Source organism: Hemiscyllium ocellatum, chromosome 3 (assembly GCF_020745735.1).
Source record: "Hemiscyllium ocellatum isolate sHemOce1 chromosome 3, sHemOce1.pat.X.cur, whole genome shotgun sequence".
Classification (NCBI taxonomy): Eukaryota; Metazoa; Chordata; class Chondrichthyes; order Orectolobiformes; family Hemiscylliidae; genus Hemiscyllium; species Hemiscyllium ocellatum.
Genome location: NC_083403.1, coordinates 870,948 through 877,185, shown reverse-complemented (window position 1 = coordinate 877,185; position 6,238 = coordinate 870,948). Strand labels below are relative to the sequence as shown.

General features: G+C 51.7%; 1 pseudogene; it reads left to right on the top strand.

Moving 5' to 3' along the window:
* The first annotated feature begins 2,902 nt into the window (after positions 1–2,902).
* Positions 2,903–3,077, top strand: LOC132809309 (U2 spliceosomal RNA; annotated as a pseudogene).
* Positions 3,078–6,238: the final 3,161 nt, after the last annotated feature.

Here is a 6,238-nt window from a genome sequence, read left to right as displayed (position 1 = left end):
CGAGCAGCGGACGGGCAAGGGAACGTGGAAACTGAACACTAAGCTGTTGACCCCGGGAAACATCGAGGAGCTCAAGAGGGATTACGCAGGTTGGAGAACCGCGAAGTGTCTCTTTGAGTCTCCAGCAGACTGGTGGGAAACAGTAAAAGGGAACATCAAGAGATTCTTCATCCTCAAAGGTGTTCAGGAGGCGAGAGAGAGGCGGGGAAAACTGTCCCAGCTCCAGGAAAGTATGCAGAACCTGCTCCTGCTGCAGACGTTGGGGGTCGATGTCACGGAGGACCTCAAGGAGGTGAAGGGCCAGCAAGCCTCGCTCTTTGCCTCGGAGGCCTCCAAGATAATCTTCCGGTCCAGGGTCCGCTCGGTAGAGCAGGACGAGACGTGCTCACGTTTCTTCTTCCAGAAGGTGCACAAAGAGAGCTCCGTGCTCAGCAGCCTGAAGGAAGAAGATGGCTCGGTAACGTCATCTCAGGCTGACGTCATGAGGATCAGTAAATCCTTCTATGCCAGCCTGTATGACGCGAAGCCAACCGACAGCACGGCCTCACAGTCGTTCCTGTCCTCTATCACGGAGGTCCTAGAGGACGGAACGCGAGAGAGGCTGGATCAGCCGCTATCTCTGGATGAGCTGACCAGGGCCCTCGAGTCCTTCGAAAAGAATAAAACTCCCGGAAGCGACGGCTTACCGGTCGAGATCTATTCCGCTCTTTGGGACTTGATTGGCCGGGACCTGCTGGAGGTGTATGTCAGTATGCTTCGGGCAGGTACCATGAGTGAATCCATGAGGAAAGGCATCATCACCCTCATCTATAAGCGGAAGGGGGAGAGGGATGAAATTAGAAATTGGAGACCGATCTCACTGCTAAACACAGACTACAAAATCTTGTCAAAGGTCATCGCAAACCGGGTCAGGTCTGCTCTGGGAACGGTGATCCACCCCGACCAAACCTGTGCTGTACCGGGCAGGAAGATCTCTGAGAGCCTCGCACTCCTCAGGGATACGATCGCCTACGTGCAGGACAGGGGGGTGGACACCTGCCTCATCAGCCTGGACCAGGAGAAAGCCTTTGACAGGATATCGCATACATATATGAGGGATGTCCTCTCCAAAATGGGCTTTGGGGAGGGAATCTGCAATTGGATCAGACTGCTCTACACCAACATTGTCAGTGCAGTCTCAATCAATGGGTGGGAATCAGATAGCTTCCCTGTAAGATCTGGAGTCAGGCAGGGCTGCCCACTCTCTCCTGCCTTGTTTGTATGTTGCATAGAGCCATTTGCCGAATCCATCAGGAAGGATGCGAGCCTGAGAGGGGTGACTATTCCTGGCAGCGGGGGCCTACAGGTTAAGGCCTCCCTGTACATGGATGACGTCGCCGTTTTCTGCTCGGATCCGCTGTCCGTGCACAGACTCCTGTGCATCTGCGACCAGTTCGAGCGGGCCTCGGGGGCCAAGGTAAACCGAGGGAAGAGCGAGGCCATGCTCTTCGGGAACTGGACCGACCAATCCTATATCCCCTTCACCGTCAGGACTGGCCACCTGAAGGTGCTGGGTATTTGGTTCGGGGGTGCTGGGGCGTGCGCCAAGACCTGGGAGGAGCGGATCAGGAAGATGAGACAGAAACTAGGCAGATGGGAGCAACGGTCGCTCTCCATCGCGGGGAAAAACCTGGTCATCAGGTGCGAGGTACTCTCAGTATTGTTGTATGTGGCACAGGCCTGGCCTATCCCCAGAACCTGTGCTGCCGCAGTCACCCGGGCCATCTTCCACTTCATGTGGAGATCAAAGATGGACCGGGTCCGAAGAGACACCATGTACAAAGAGCGGTGCAATGGGGGAAAAAACACTCCCAATGCCACCCTCGCCCTGATGGCCACCTTTGTGTGTGGCTGCATCAAGCTGTGCGTGGATCCCCGGTACGCAAACACCAAGTGTCACTACGTACTGAGGTTCTACCTGTCCCCGGTGTTGCGAAGGATGGGCCTGGCCTCGCTGCCGCGGAACGCTCCGAGTAGTTGGACCGTTCCGTACCACCTGTCCTTCGTGGAGAAATTTCTGAAGAAAAACACCTTTGACCACAAGTCCATCAGGAAGTGGTCAGCACGTAGTGTCCTTGAGACCCTTCGGGAAAAGGAGAGGGCGGATCCTGTTGAGTGGTTCCCTGAGCAGACTGTCAAAGCAATTTGGCAGAATGCCTCATCGCCAGAACTTTCTAACAAGCACCAAGACATGGCTTGGCTGGTGGTGAGAAGGGCTCTACCCGTGAGATCGTTTATGCACGCCCGGACTCTCTGCCGCACCGCACGCTGCCCTCGAAGTGGCTGCGGGGGGGACGAGACTGTCACACACCTCCTTCTGGAATGTGCCTATGCAGAGGAAGTCTGGAGAGGAATGCAGTGGTATTTGTCGAGGTTCGTCCCGAGCAGCGCCGTGACACGGGACTCCGTGCTCTACGGCCTGTTCCCCGGGACGCACACCGAGACGAATATCAACTGCGCCTGGAGGATCATCAACTCGGTGAAGGACGCTCTCTGGGTGGTCCGAAACCTGTTGATCTTCCAGCTGAAGGAGTTGACCCCGACTGAGTGTTGCAGACTGGCACATTCCAAGGTCCAAGACTACGTGTTGAGGGACGCGCTGAAGCTTGGGGCAGCTGCCGCCAAGGCGCGGTGGGGAAAGACCACCGTTTAACATCTGCCTGTCTAAAGAAGATCAGGGGGCCCATGCAGTCATTTGGGCTCTGCTGACGCCTCAGCCCAATATAAGGGCATAGGAGTGAGAAATGCACAGACTTGCATATAAAAAGGAAAATTCTAAACTGTGTATGTTAATGTGAACATATGTATGGCATTACCCAATGTACAGTGTATCAAATTATTTATGAATATTTACGAATAAAGTATATTTTGAAATAAAAAAAAAATCTGTTCTTATCAGTTTAATATCTGATACGTCCCTTATCTGGGGACCATATATTAAATTGATTTTTGGAGCAGGGAGATGGAATAGGGGCTTGCTCCGTCCACTCCACGCATCGACCTGGTATTGCAGTACCTCCGGGAACGGTGCACCCCTCATCTATAAATCTAAAAACAGCTTCATGTTTATAGCGCAGGCTTTCGGTGCTTCATTTCTCACACCTCACATCCAGCCAGGCGTGAGTCGATTCAAACTCGTCTGTTCTAAGGTAGCTGTTCAGCTGCCGCTCCCTATCCTTCTCTCGCCGTCTCTGTCTCTTGCGCATCTTGACACTTGCTCTCAATGTCATCCCCTCACCCCTGCTGCGTGCTGCACCGTCCCGCCAACGCCGGGCCCCGATCACACCACATGGTGTCAGAAGTTGGGAGTTGCAGCAACCGTAGCTGCCCACCAGCTTTTCCTACTCGCGAGCGACGTTTCAGAAAAACAAGAGAAGGTCAACTGTGCTACGTTGCTGCATGCTGCTGGGGATGAAGCTATCTAGGGGTTCAGTCGTTTTGATTTTGATGACTTGCAAGAGAGATTTCGAGAACACTGTGAGCTAGGACAAAAATAATCGGGACGTATTTAAGGCACATGCTTTTCATCAGAGTGCAAGGGCAGGCGGAATCGATAGGTACGTATGTGACTGACCGGAAAAACGAGGCAAAGGACTGTGAGTTTCAGCCACTTTCCGATTCACTGAGCCGCGACAGAATCGTGTGTGCTATCACGACTGACTGAGTCAGAGGCAGGTTACTCAGAGAGTTAATTCTCACTGGGAAAAGCAAAGAGACAGCACTAACTCGACAACAGCACGTGAGAAAACGTAGAACAAACAAGCCAATGTTTGCTGACCGGAACTGGCCTGGAAAGATAATAAGGCAGGTAGGAGCACTGCAGATTATCCGGCACCTGGGCTGTGTACGCAGGGACTGGCACAACAGCCCCTTGCCTTCTTTTGCACTACTTTGCTGCCTCAGCCAGAACTGGCAGCATTCTAAGTCAGTCTCACACAAGCAGCGTGTGCCAGCTGTCTGTGACAACAAATTCCAAAGACTCACAACCCTCTGAGAGAAGACGTTTCTCCTGATCTCACTCTTAAATTGGTGCCTCTTTATTTCTGTTCAGTTCTAGACACTCCCATGAGGGAAAATGTCCTCTCAGCATTTACCCTGTCGAGCCACGTAAGAATCCAATATGTTTCAATAAGATTGTGTCTCATTCATTTCAACTCAGGATCTACACTCATCTGGAGGTAGGGTTTACCGGGCTCAATTTTACTGAAAAGCTGACCTCCGGCTAGTTCAGCAAATAGGTCGTTGAGCAAAGGGAAAGGAAACCGCCTAGCACACACCAGCAGGTGAACTGTTGCAGCATGATATTGCGGCTCCGGAACTCAATTCCTCTACGAATGAAACCCAACAGCCTTCTTAACAGCACTATCCACCTGGGTGGCAACTTTCAGGGATCTATGTACATGGGACTCCAAGATCCCTCTGCACATCCACACTACCAATAATCTTTCCATCGACCCAGTACTCTGCCTTCCTGTTATTCTTCCCAAAGTGCATCACCTCACATTTAGCTGCATTGAACTCCATTTGCCACCTCTCAGCCCGATTCTGCAGTTTATCCAAGTCCCCCTGCAACCTGTAAACATTCTTCCACACTGACCACTACTGCACCGACTTTAGCGTCGTCTGCGAATTTACTAATCCATCCACCTATGTTATGCCTGCGTCTAAGTCATTTATAAAAATGACAAACAGCAGTGGTCCCAAAACAGACCCTTGTGGCACACCACTAGTAACCGGACTCCAGGCTGAATATTTTCCATCAACCACCACTCGCTGCCTCCTTTCAGAAAGCCAGTTTCTAAGCCAAACTGCTAAATCACCCTCAATTCCATGCCTCTGCATTTTCTCCAACAGCCTACCACGTGGAACCTTATCAAAGGCTCCCGGCGTCCTGCTTGTCTACCCCATTGAAAACAATAGCGTGCCTCTTTAGAATTCTTGATCAGTCACTCTCAGAATTTTGACACGTGATTGCCTTCGGCCCAGTTGAGTTTGATTCTGTCCAACCACATTCTTGCCCATAAAGCTGTAAGATTTCCTTTGATGACACGCAGGCTGTGTCTTCAGACTCACCGTATAACTGAACGTTCCCACTGTGAAAGCACCACTTCACCTTTGTGTGTTCCTCGCGCAGTTTCTGAAGGTTGCAGCGCAACGTGACTCAGCCGTATCAACGAAACCGGTGTCCACCTCCATCCTTACCGGTTTGCCGTTCAGTAAGGGAGCGACCGGGGCGTCGGCAGGTATCGCCAGTATCTGTAACCACAACACCTCATTGGTTTGTGCGTCAGGGCTTTTGTCTTCTTGCCCTTTTTGTACCATTTAGGATTTCATCCTGTACTTTCGCTGCAGGTTATTGGTACTTTCACCCCCGAGCGCACCCACTGAGTATATTCTTTTTTAATGCTGCAGTTTCTGCACACAGCTTCTTTCTACCAGCAATTTGCTGCTGCCTGACATGTGTTTCCACAGCAGTGGCAGTTTTGTGTCTGCGTTGGTGCTTGTCCCTGGGCCACCATTTTGTGAACTCTCAGCCACCACTTTGTGAGGTGTTGACCTTCCTTGGCTGCGAGTTCCGTCACGGTTGCCAATCCCAGCACTTTCATTTAAGCGTAGTCACCTTTGCGTCAGTAATCTCTTCTGGATCGTTTCACATCTTAAGGCAGGCTGCTGCAAAAGGTAGCGTCTCGTGGGATCTGAGGTGAGCCGGCTAGCTGGATACAAAACCGGCTCGGTCACAGAAGACCGAGAGTAGCGGTGGAAGCGCATTTTTCGGAAAGGAGATCAGTAACTAGTGGTATCCCGCAGGGCTCGGTGCTAGGTCCTTTGTTTTTTGTGACGTGTAAATAAATGATCTGTATAAACAGCTGTACAAAACTCCAGTTAGGCTACATTCGGGATACCGCGCGCAGTGCTGTTCGGCACACTGCCAGAAGGACGTGGATGCTTTGGAGAGGGTGCAGAGAAGGTTTACCAGGACATTGCCTGCCCTGGAGTGCTTCTGTTGTGAGGAGAGGTTGAATAAACTTGGGATTGTTGTCACTGCAAAGACGGAAGCTGAGGGGCGACCCGATAGAGGTCGACAGCGTACTGAGAGGCATCGAGAGGGTGGCGAGTCAGTGGGTACAGGTTCACGGTGAGAGGTGGAAAGTGAGAAGGGAGAAGTGCGGAGAAAGGTTTTCACATAGAGGATGGTGGG